At 39.2% G+C, this 12,738-nt stretch overlaps 1 protein-coding gene across 2 annotated transcripts in view; it reads right to left on the reverse strand.

The window, feature by feature from the left end:
- KCNK5 (potassium two pore domain channel subfamily K member 5) overlaps positions 1–12,738 on the reverse strand; it is a 55,895-nt gene that overhangs the window by 26,860 nt on the left and 16,297 nt on the right. The window lies entirely within an intron of this gene.

Consider the following 12,738-nt stretch of genomic DNA (forward strand, 5'->3'; position numbering starts at 1 on the left):
TGGTATAGTTTATTCCCTTCCCCAGAGCAAAATAATCTATATTAGTAAAAGCGCAGTTTTGCTGGTATAACTGCATCTACACTAGGGGCTTCTGCTAGCGCAGTTCTGTTGGTCAGGGATCAAACCTCATTATACCCTGCAGAATAGCTATTTTGAAATAGCTCCATGTGTGGACACTTATTCCAGAATAACAGTGCCTTCTTCTGGTTTAGTTTAATCCATTTTCAAAGTGAATTAAAACAAATCAGAAAAAGGATGCAGTGTGGCCTAATGGATAGAGCATTGATAGCGACTCAGAAGACCTGGGCTCTATTCCTAGCTATGCCACTGACCTGCAGGGGGACCCTTTGCAAGTCAGGTCCCTTTTCTGTGCCTCAGCTTCCCCATCTGTAAAAATGGGATGCTAGTGACTTACTGTGTAAAGTGTTTTGATATCTACTGAGCTAGGTATCATCATTATTCTGGAATAAGAGTATCCAGACATGAAGTTATTTTGAAACTGCTATTATTCCAGAATAACTCCATGTGCAGAGAAGCCCGGAATGGTTGAGTCTTAAAGTGTCATCAAAGGCGACTTGAACAGCTAGTTTGTATTTGACTTTAAGACATTATTTTTATAGCACCATGCGTACACACAGACACCATTTTATAAATAATTTCCTGCCCTGGAGAGCTTACAATGAAAGATAGACACAGGATGGCATGGTATAAAGTGCACGGGGTACAGAAGACATGAGGATTATAATCTTAGGCATTTCTAGTGTACTCATTCTTGGTACGCTTTTAAAAATGATGTCGTCTAAATACAAAAGAGCCAAATATATCCCATCCAAAGATTCCAAACTAGACAGGTATGTGCTAATTGCCTTAATAGTTCGTGTTACCAGATGCTCCTTAAAATAAAATATGTACTTGGATACAATTAATTCCAAGGAATCTACATCTCTTTAGAGGGATAGCGTCTTTCAATACCTCTGTAAATTAGTCTAAATGATTTGTTTAACCAGAATTAGATAACACCCCAATAAAAATACTCTGATACCACCAGTTCTGATTGATGATGGTATGGTTCCCAAGTAGGGGGATGAACAAAAGTTTCAGGGAATTCTGTGACATTTCCAACTATCACATGGAAAATTACAACTGAACAAGAAGCACGAATGCAGTGAACCTGCCCGAGGACAGGATTCTTCCTAAGACACAAATGCCCTCTCTCTTTTTTGTTTTAATTTTTATTCCTTGGCATAGAGAAAGAACAAGGGCTGAGAATTTTAAAGGGAATGGAAAATATCTTGGGAAATAATGATCACTGACATGACAAGAAAACACTCTCCTGTAAGACATTATCTTATTACAAACAAACAGACAGAGAGTAAGTGAATCTCCCCTCACTTAGGCTTTCCACCCCCGCTTTTCATTAATTTTCAAACACTACAGAAGCCATAAATTGAGAAACAGGAGTCCCAGGAGAGGATTTTAACTGCACTTAAGCCACAGATGTATAATTAAGTGATGGATGTTACCTCCAAAGACTGTATTTGCCAATGGAAATGTGCATGTCCTACAGGTAGATTTATTTGGCATATGCAATCCAGCCAAGCCAAGCCACAGCATTCTTATCAATGACGTTCAGGGCACGAAGTTGAGTCATTTTGCAGTCCTCAACAATTTGTGTCATGATTTGTGGCTGCCATAGGTAGAATAACATACAGAAAGAGAAAAACAGACCCACTGGGAACCCAGCTGATTTGACTTAAGTTTGTCCTCTCATAGAAGGAAGCAGGCTCAGGCAAGAAGGAAGCAGGCTCAGGCTCTTGACTTACAAAGTAGACAAATGTGTACAACTTTTCTCTTGCTAGTCTGAGGACAGAATCAAAGTAGAGAAGGAGATGTCAAAAACTCCATCACTGCTTTGAGCCTTGACCCTATGCTCTTTGAAGCCAATAGGAGTTTTGCCATGGACTTCAATGGGAACAAATAAGGTCCTTAATTTGTAGTGTACTACTTGAGATAAGCCACTGCAATCCTTCTGTAAGCATAGAGGTAATAATGACAGAAGCAGTCAGCAGACATGTTGGATTTACCTTTCCGCATAGTTTAGAAATGATTAGATGGTGGAGTGATGCCAAATAAAAAATGACTTCACAGAGATCACTCATATTGCTCTATGGCACATGCTGTTAATAATAAAATAGAAATCCTGGGTATAGCCAAGCATTGTCACGTCACCCGGATATATGGACACCATATAGATCAAGCGCCATTCATTAGCACCTGAGACCCCCAACAAACCTGCAACATATATAGCATATGTTTCGAACTGACTTTAGATCGGATTCTGCAAACACCTACATTCAAGCTTAACATACACATGTTAATCGTTCCATTGTTTTAATGTGAAAAGGCCACTCTGTGGCTCATCATCCAGTTGCATTTTCTAAATGAGCTCTGAAAAGTTCTACTCACCAAGAGCAAGTAATCCCCTCGCTCTCCTCCATGGGACAAGTAAGATGTTAACGTTATCTCTCGTAAATCACAGGAGGGTAGGATTTTCTGCGTGGCTGATCAATTTTAATGACAGTTTTGCAAGGCTACTCAAAAGGAAAACTATGAGACAAAGGTGATGTACTCGGAGGAACAAATCATTCTAGCTCTGAAATTCTCATGATGATGACTGCTCTGAAAGTCTGATAAATACTCTTGACAGCTTCCAATACTCTTTGGAACAGAGAGCAAGTTCTTTGTATAAATCATACAAGGAAGATCCAACAATCACACCTTTCCACCAGCATGTTTCAAAGGTATGCAGGAATTCTCCCTTAAGAGCTGCCAAAATGTTACAAAGGTGTGTCAGAACAAATGAAGACCAATTGGTGAAAATCAATCACTTGGGCAAATCAATATAGAGATAGCTCTGCTAATAAAAAAAAAAAAAACAACACAGCATGCACTAGAAACTTGCTTATTTGCACTTCTGTCTGGGGGGCTCATTACAAGATGCTAACTCTTTGGGCAAGGATCATGACTGACAAGATATATTTTGTTCCCCTGACATATGTGCTTCAGTGGTGCCCCAAAACTGATACATAATGTTTTATGAAGTCTTCATACCTCAGTATAAACCTCGGATATTAAAAAATAGAATCAAACTGCAGATTTCTTTTTGCGATAATCCACACAATTCTTTACTTGTACAAACTGCTGCGTTATCAAAAGTTTGCACACATCTCAGATACAAAATACAAAGCTGTCCTCAGATTAAGGAAACTTGGCATACAAATATTTTAACTTGTTAATGGAGATATGATCAGAATCAAGGCATAGAGTGCAACTACTGTACTATTTAAAAAAGGAATAAAAATAAAACAAAATCGAGATACCCCAAACTAGACATTAAACAAGAACAGGGTGTGGACTACTTATTTGCTGTGGCACCAATTTCATTACCTCCACTTTAAGAGATTCATTTATAAACACACTATATTTTGAGTTTACAGAAAGAGTTCAAGTGATGTTTAGTCAACATGTAAACGCTTAAAAAATATCCTCACTTTGCAAACAATAAATCTTAGTTGTACTCTGCCCAGTTCTGGCTTGATTTTAGCTATTCCTTCTTCGGATTCACTTGAAATTTGCAGAAATTATAGCGCCAACCTTTTTTGCCACACAGCCCCTACACTTTCCTTCTCCCCTCCCAAAAAGATTTATCTTTCACAACAGTGAATCCAGAATGATTTTTTACAATCCTCCTCAGAAGGGTGTTCAGCATGCGAACCAGGGTTAGTTTTTGTTCCCGCTCCCCCTTTCCAAAGGCAAGCAGAGACCACCAGGCCACCACTCTTGGGCCATATCTACACTACTAGGACTATATTGGCATTAGCTACAGTTCTGTAACTATGCCAGCATAACCCCATAGACACAACCTACACCGATGGAGAGGGTCTCCCAGTGCTTAATTTGTAATGAAAGAGGTGCCAGGGCTCAAGCAATTTTTTTTTACATTTAACGGATGTAGAAAGCCCAGAGGTGCCGGGGCTCAACCCTAGCACACATTAAGCACTGTCATCTTCCCAGCCACTGGTAGCTAGGTCAATGAAAGCATTCTTCTATTGATTTAGCTGCGTGTACACAGGGGATTAGGTTGGCTATATCACTCAAGGTCATGGATTTTTTCACTTCCCTGAGCAATATAATTTAAGGTGTAGACCAAGCCTTAGTCTCTCTCATGCTTTTAGAAAGAAAAAAGTGTTAGCACTTTTGTTTCTTGTTTAGTACACTACACAAGACACATGAAAAACCATTATCATATGGGATGACCATAAACAAAGAGGTGGGACTGTATTTGGGTTCCTAGATAAGAAATACTAGTTGCTCTTTCAGCAGTTCCTTTCAGTGCATGATTCTGTTGCCTCTTAAGTGGCTGTCACTTTCATCATTTTTTCAGTTCGACTTCACATCATGTAACCTGCTGAGTTCCTGCGAGAAAGTACAGCAGGACTGAAACAGGTACCTTTACTGTTAGAAAACAGTTTCAAAGCGGTTGTAAGGCAAGTCTTTAACAGGTCAAACTGACCAACTTTTTAATAAGTTAAGACCAAGAACCATATTCTCTCCTCTATCAAGACGCAAGATAGGAAGAAAGGACAGGAAATTTTGCATATTTCAGCCCAACCAAGTTCTCTCACACTATAAACTATCTGGGGCAGAGACCACAGTGCTTGTACAGCACCTAGCACAATGGGGGTCCTGGTTTAAGACTAGGGCTCCTAGGTGATATGGTAATACAAATAATACATTATAATGCCAACTACACGGAACAGGCAAAAGCTGCAACCTCCTAAAGCAGAAGATGGCCTGGCCTGCAGGATCTCAGTGCTTCAGCACACCTGCTCTGCTGCTCAACCTTTCCCTTAAAGAGTCATGCTGTTGTTGGCTGCCACCCAACCACGGATTATGAGGTAGCAGTCATGAAAGGGAAATAGTGATTAATACTTCTTGGAACAACAGAGAAGTAAATTCTACCTCTAAAAATAAAAAAGTAAATTTTAGAGTATTTGCCTTTGTATGGTGAAATGTGAATGTGATAGTAAAAATCATTTACACACCTAGGAAAACAGAGAGCACCACAAGGAGAAAGGAAAACAAAATTTGAAGGGGAGGTTAAAATTGGAGCTCTGCTTCCATTCTGCATTTAGCGCAAATAACTGGATGCTACTATCCTCTCTAGGCAAGAATTCTGGTCTGTTTATGCATTAATCTCTTGGAGGCATGTCAATATTTTCACAGAATATACTGTTTAATGCCATAGACAGTTTAGTTTTCCTATAAAGTCATAATTCATAGGATAGACCAAAAAAAGTGAGGGATATTAATGGGAAGAGAGCAAAGAGGTGATTTCCTCTTGTAGTTTTCTACAGTTAAACAATAACTTGCTGAATTATGAGTTTTAGTTGGATGGAACTGTTCTGTCATTGCAGTAGTGAAAACTGGAACTTATCACCTCCAGCACTCACAAATCCCCCCGACCTCCTCCTCCCCCACACACAGATCAGCAAGTCAAATTCTGCTTCACTTAATACAGAATTTCCCATTTGCTTGTGAAGGGCTTTAAGAGAGCTATACTTTTATACAAGCCATTGGCTTCTTTGTCAGATGACACAGACTCCAGTTTAAGGGCTGACACTGACTATTAAAAACAGACACATTCACTGTCACCTAACAGTGTAGGCAAGAAGGCTATATGTTTTTACTCCGGCCTGGTCTACACGGAAAAGCTAGTTACGTTGCTGAGGGATGTGAAAATTTACTCCCGAGAGCTGTAGCTAGGTTGACCTAACCTTTAGTGTAGACGCAGCTAGGTTGATGGAAAGGTTTTTTCCACTGGGTCAACAGAAGAATTCTTTCATTGATGTAGAAAGAGTCTACACTACGGTGCTGTAGAGGTGCCATTGTAGTGTAGACAAGCCCTAGATCAGAACCCAGTTTCAGAAATGAATGCTCTGAGTGGCTAGTCAGTGCCTCACAATCACTCTGGTTTTGTGATTAACAAGAAAAGGAAACTAAGGCTTCATCTAAATTAGAAAGGGTTTGCCAGTATAACTTATACCAGTTTCCTGAACAAAATAAGCTATGCCAGCAAAAAGACTCTTTTGCTGCTATAGCTGTTAAGTTAGGAGTGTGATTTTTCATAGCTAAAACTTAAGTGCAGACCAAGCCTAATTTTCATTAACAGAGTTGGCTGACCCCTGGCTGCAAAAGACACAAAAACGGAACCCTAACAGGGCCTTTCATTCTCCTCTTCTGTATGGAGTGCTTCAAACTCCTTTTCCTCAGTCAGTACTGTGAGACTTGGGACACTTATTTAGGCCAGGTCTATACTAGAAGTGCTTTGCCATATAGTTATACCCATCTACTATACCAGAACAATGTTTTTAGTGTGGACATTGCTTATATAAGAAACATTTCATTTTTGCCAGCATAGCTTATCCAGTCCTCCTGAACGAAATAGCAAAACTGTGCTTTTGCCAATATAGGTTAGCATAACTACACGAGGGATTTTTGCCAGCAGTTGTATCAGTCAAAAAAAAAAAAAATCTCACTTCATCATACCCCTGACTGACCTAGCTATACAACAAAAAATTGTAGTGTAGACTTCACCTTCCTTAGTCATGATCAGGACATGAAAAGATGAGGTGTAATTGTGCATATCAATGCCTCTTCGGCCATGTGTACATGAGGATACTCAGGAAAATGAAGATGAATTAACTGTATGTGTTAATTGAAAGCACATTTGTTAAAGTGCATTAGACCCCGAGGGGATGCTGTCATACAAAAATAAAGTGGCCTTAGAATTAAGCTAAAGTGAACTAAGACCACTTTTCTTCTGAGTGAGAGCACCAATACAAGGGTTTAATTAAGGTATTATAACTAATGTGCTTTAAATTCACCCCTTCAATTAATCTGCCTTAATTTTCCTGAGTGTCCCCATGTAAACATGCCTTTAAAGCATTTTGGGAGGGGGGAACGGGGACAGCAGGAAGAAGGTTTTCAAATATTGCTGTTGTGTTGCACCAAAAAGTTGGTAAGGATGCAAATCTAGTCTACCAGTGGGTCTACCACCATACCAATATGGTAGGTAAACACCACCCCTCTGGCTCAGTTTGGGTAAATGCTGTTGCCCCCTATTTTGGAGATAAGGAAGTGGAGGAAGAAAAGGTAAGCCTACACAGCAAGTCAGTGACATACCCAGGATTAAAACCAAGGCCTTGTCTACACAAGAAAACTGTACTAGTTTAACTAAAGGTGTGATTTTAAACTGATTTTGGTTAAACAGGTATAAACCAGTACAGACACTTATTTCCATTTAAGAGTGGCTTACATCAATTTACTTTAAACTGATTTTTAATCAACATAAGATAAACCAATAAAAGTCTGGTTTAAACCAAAACTGATTTTTTTAAACAAAAGCAGAATAGCTTTCATTCAAGTAGCACAACTTTCTCAAACAGACCCAGTGTTAATGTCACCATACCACGTTACTCATTTGCAAAATGCAGCTACACAAGTGTCTGTAGGAAAGTAAAACTGAAGAGTAAGTTTCCCTTTGTAGTTTCAACTGGATAAAGTTAAGCTAAATGAGAAAAAGTCAGGATGAACCACCAAGCTGTCTGTCAACTTCACTTATGCAGTTCTAAAGAACTCTTTAAGTCACTGAATATGTTGCTGTGTAAGCCACTGAACACACTGATGATTATATCTGTCAATCTCTCATTTTACATACTAACTAATATTTATATATAGGTCTCACCTTAGTGAAGGCTATTAGAGGTTACTTGAAAGAGAGAGACAATTTAACTTCTATGTGAAAGATCTGGATCTTTTAAGAACTAAAAGTAAAAAGGCTAAATATTTTATTTCTCTCAAGTTAGTATTGAAAGTTAGCAAGTGTAGCCATTATTATCAAGGTCTTGCTTCTGTTAAGCAAGAAAGCCGGAAGATACTGTCCAGATATTTCAATCAAATGAGGACTGATTAACATTAGTTCTCCCACTTCATACATAAAACTACCAGGATATGATACCATTAGAAAGTTAACATAGACACAACAACTTACATTAAGAATTTGCTCAGTTTACTAATTCAAATATGATTTTTCCTAATGGCTGGCAACCCAAAACTTACAGCAGGATGAGCCAGAAAACTATCAAGGATTTAAAAGTCAAGCCAGTGTTGTTGGTTTTTATTTGTCGGGGGATGGGGGATTGACATGTCCAATAACAGTATCTGGAGAACAAAAATATTGGCCTAACAATTGTGGATTATGCACATGGCAAAATAAAATCCTCCTCCTCTCCCATAGCTGCATGGATGCTGCAAGGCTAATAAGAGAAAGATCAGCAGGTATGACACAAATGCACACAAAGGGTGCAGATGTGCTGAGTAAAGTGATGGCATTTTTACTGAGTAACTTTACTGGGTAACTTTTCAGCCTACAGAACAGAGGCAAATGTTGCACTGTAGGTTATTTAGGTGTCCCGATGCAGTATCTTTACTAACTTTCACCTAGTTAACTACCATGGAAATACTTCTGCTGAAAGACAAAGCAAATGTCAAACACATCAGTTACACTTCTGCTCTGTAACATTTCAACAAAGGAGAGAGGGAAGCAGGGCAAGTTTCCAATGTCAACAATGACAGGATGCATTATAAGAGCAGCAAGGTGATGGTTTTATTTTAACAGGAGTAGTGGGAAAGAAATTCCACAGAAACACTATGGCTATATCTATATTACAGACACTTCAGTGGCAAGCTGCATTGACAGAAGAGGTTTATCTCTCACTGTTGTTAATCCCTCTGAGAGGTGGTAGCTAGATCAATGGAAGAATTTTTCCGGTGACCAAGCCATATGCTGAGGTCAGCTTAACTACATCTCTCATGGGTGTGAATTTTTCATACCCCTAAGCAACTTAGATGGTTCAATCTGAGTTTTTGGTATAGATCAGGCTAATTTTTGTTTGAGATGTCTGTTCCTTTGCATCCAGCTTTACGCATGTCTTGACCAGCACATCGTGGTGAACCCAGTTTTCTCAACCGTTACGACAATATCCACTGCAAACTCATCTGTCATGTCATGATTCCCTACAACACAAGTTCCGTACTCAGCTCTGAACACTTTCAAAGTGAAAGAGGTATTGTGTATCTTGGATGAATGTTTGTGAACAAGTAAAAACAAACAAAAAAATGAAACCCAAAACTTACACGCTTCTGCCACTCTCTTTAGTATGTCCAGCACAATCATGTTATTAAGACTGTGCTCTGTGGTGTTCAGTACTCATGAATAAAGACATTCCCTTCCCCAAAGAACATCCAATCTAAAAGCCAGACATGCACGCACACACACACTCAAGTACATATGCGCACACGAAGAAAGGATGCATGGGAAAATAAGTATGTTTTTCTAAACAGTGTCGTGTCAGTTTTGCATCACATTCAAACCTTGGGCAAGGACCCATTGTAAACAAGTTGTCACGTTTAACTGGGATATATTCTGAGGTAAATAACTTGAATAAATAAATAAAAAGCCATTTTGTTTGACTGTGACAGTTTTAGCAAACTTATTTTCACAGGTTGAGTTCAGCTTTAAAGTACGGCCTATAATTGTTTTTACTGCTTTATTAAATCAACAGTTCTCAGTGGTTAACTAGATGATATCTTCATGTTGAGCTTTAGAAATACAAAATTTTCACATGCCAGTTTTAACACGTTTTACACATACACTCCTACCCTCAAAGACTAGATTTGTTTGGATTTCAGCATGGCAGTATCATGCAAAATATTTCAGAGATATTTTCAAATATTTCAAGATATTTTCAGGGGGGGGGGGGGGGAAGAGGAGGAGAAGAAATCATGAGCTTTCCTTGTCTGAATCAAGAGCTTAGAGGATACAGTAGTCAAATCCTAGCTTCAGTTCATTCAAGCCACATAAGGCAAATGATACACAGACAGGGGGAAATGTGTGTGTCACTATGACTTTACAGTGAATGAGAACCATCTCACTGTGGCCTACCATACCTGTCTCTTATTCCTTAGTTGAACTATTCGACAACATATGTATATTGGGAGATGTAAATATTCTTGAAAAACAAATATTTAAAATCCACTGGCTCTTTGTTGGCGGCTTTCTTGACTATCCCACTAAGACTCTAGAAGTCTTGGGCCTTGAGTCTTGGGCCTTGAGTCCAATCTCACTGACACTGGTGTAACTTAATGGAATTATATCTGAGAGAGAGAGATCACATCTACTCCTTAAGTGTTTAATTAAAAAAAGAATCCACAGCTTGTGACATAATCGTGTAGAAGGAATGATGAAGTCTCAGAGGCATCTTTCACATCTATACTTGCAAATATTCCTCAGCAGGAGGTTAAAAAAACACAACCACCCCAGACCTCAAAAATAAGCTAATTTCTATAGTTGCTCTCTGTGCTTTAAATTGGTTTGATTGAGGATATTATTTTGCTCCTATTCCTCTTTAAGAGCAGAAACACACTACAGCAGGTGGGTGTTTTCCATGGTCTATGACCAGAACTGAGGGTTCTATGTACAGACAACTGAAGAACTTCACAGGTGTTTTAAAAAAATATCATAAAATATTGCCAAAGGCATGGAGATAGAGTCTTTGACCACTAGCTCATCATGCTATTCAGGTCATAAAAGGAAGTCGTGCTTCACCTGTCTATATTGAGAGCTCTTTATTTAAGTTTTAATCTTGCACTGAGAAGCTGGGACATGTGTGTCACGGTTATTTTGATATATAGCCTCCCAACATTCTCAGTAAACAAAAGTACAAACTATTTTTACTTTCCTTGAGAAAAAGAGGGAACTATTAAGTGAAGAGTGCTTTGTTCTAGTTTCCTCATTTCTGCCATGGATTGGTGAAGTACATAGTACCTCAAGGATTTGCAAAGCTTTTCACACTACAGACCTCATCGTAACACTACATTGCCTCATGAACACTTCCTTTCTTAATTGCTATCACACAGACCATTTCCACACTCTTTCACAATTGCATATGATCCCTGTTGCAACTATTGTAATTTTTCATTAGTTTTCTACAGGAAGTAAATATAATTTAAGAAGAAAACTAGCTATAATTCCTGGTTCCTGCTCAAGGGAAGTCAGTATGTACATATAAAAAAGTAAAAAGTCCAAGAAGCTAACTGGAAATTAACCTACAAACATTTAAAATACATTTCCATATGTCCCATATAACATCACAAATAATTAGACCATTTGTGAAGAAATACTAAGTGCCAAAAATATTTGAGATTACACTCAAATCAGCAGTCATAACTCTCACAAATTCACAGGTCTAAGATTCCATTAATGACTCCACTTCAGCTATGGATTTTACAATGCAGTAAAGTAAACTGTGGGGCAGTAATCACTTAATTTCAAGAGCACCACTTAGCATAGAACAGTTTCAGATTATTTGGAAACAGTCCAGAAAGTCATATGAGAGTCATTGCCTGTTGAACTGTGCACACGTCTATGTCAGCAAAATAGTTTTTTATGTATTTGCAGCATATTCTTTCATATCCAACACAGATTGCTACTGGACGCAAAAGGCAATATGCAATATTGATATTTAGGGGCAAGCAGCACAGAAAAAAACCCAGGGGGTATGGAAAGCTGAGCCATCCTTGAATCTTCTAAATGAACAAATGATCAACTGGCACAATTACTGTGAAGTTGCAGGCTTCCATTTACTACCCTTTTTCCCCTTCCTGCTCCTGTAACACACTTGTAGCTACACAGCAAGCATCGCTATTTACTCCTCCTTACACACCACAGGATAAAGTAAGTCATTGCACAAATAAACTTCCCTCTTTGCTAAAGAGAAACATTCCAGGGAGGGTAAGAGAGGAGGGGAAACTGACAAGTGAAATTGAGAAGATACCTCCGAAAGTGACAGATCAGCTCGAAGTTTCCATGGACAGTAAGAAAGGAGGGGAAACTCAAAAAGGTAAATGTGGCTCTTTGAGGCTCTTCGTCTCTGACTGGTTGGCCACCCCTGGCATAGAGCATCTTCACCAGATATACTGCAGCGGTTGTAGTGCTGTTTGTATAGACATGCCCGTAGGCACTGTCCTGATGGGCAAAGAAGTGTGGCTATCAATCATGTTCACTTACCCTAAGAGAGCTTTCCAATTATGTTAGGTCTGCACTAAGAAAAAAGGTGCATTTTTAAAATATGATAGCTTACCATCTTTTAAAATCCCAGTGTGGAAAGGGCAATTGGTAGTCGCGTTAGAACTCTCACCTTCAAACCTGCTTGTTTGCCACATAAGCCATCAGAGGGGGACAAAATGACAGAAGCATGCGAGTGCAATGCCACATTTGACAAATTATAATGGTTTAACTGTTAAACGTGTTTTTAAGATGGATTTGTACAATGAGAACAACCAACCAGTTTTGCAGTCCGTTTTGCAGTTTGCAGGTGTGTTTGTGTGTGTGGAGGTAGAAGTCGTTGCGGGAGAGGTTCCTAGCTCGGCTGGTGCATAAGGGGGCTTGTGGAGGAAGAAGTTAGCCCTGTTCAGTTAGTTTAGTCTAGACGCTACGTCTCTGCATGGCTCCTTAGCTGCCACCATCCCCAATGCCCTTCTGAGGTGGGATTCACAAGAGGGATTGGGGTGCTGCAACACTCAGCCTAACTTTTAGGTGCCCTGCCACCTAGCAGA

Source organism: Emydura macquarii, unplaced genomic scaffold (assembly GCF_026122565.2).
Source record: "Emydura macquarii macquarii isolate MOO-44397 ecotype Brisbane River unplaced genomic scaffold, CSIRO-AGI_Emac_v2 contig_2676, whole genome shotgun sequence".
Classification (NCBI taxonomy): domain Eukaryota; kingdom Metazoa; phylum Chordata; order Testudines; family Chelidae; genus Emydura; species Emydura macquarii.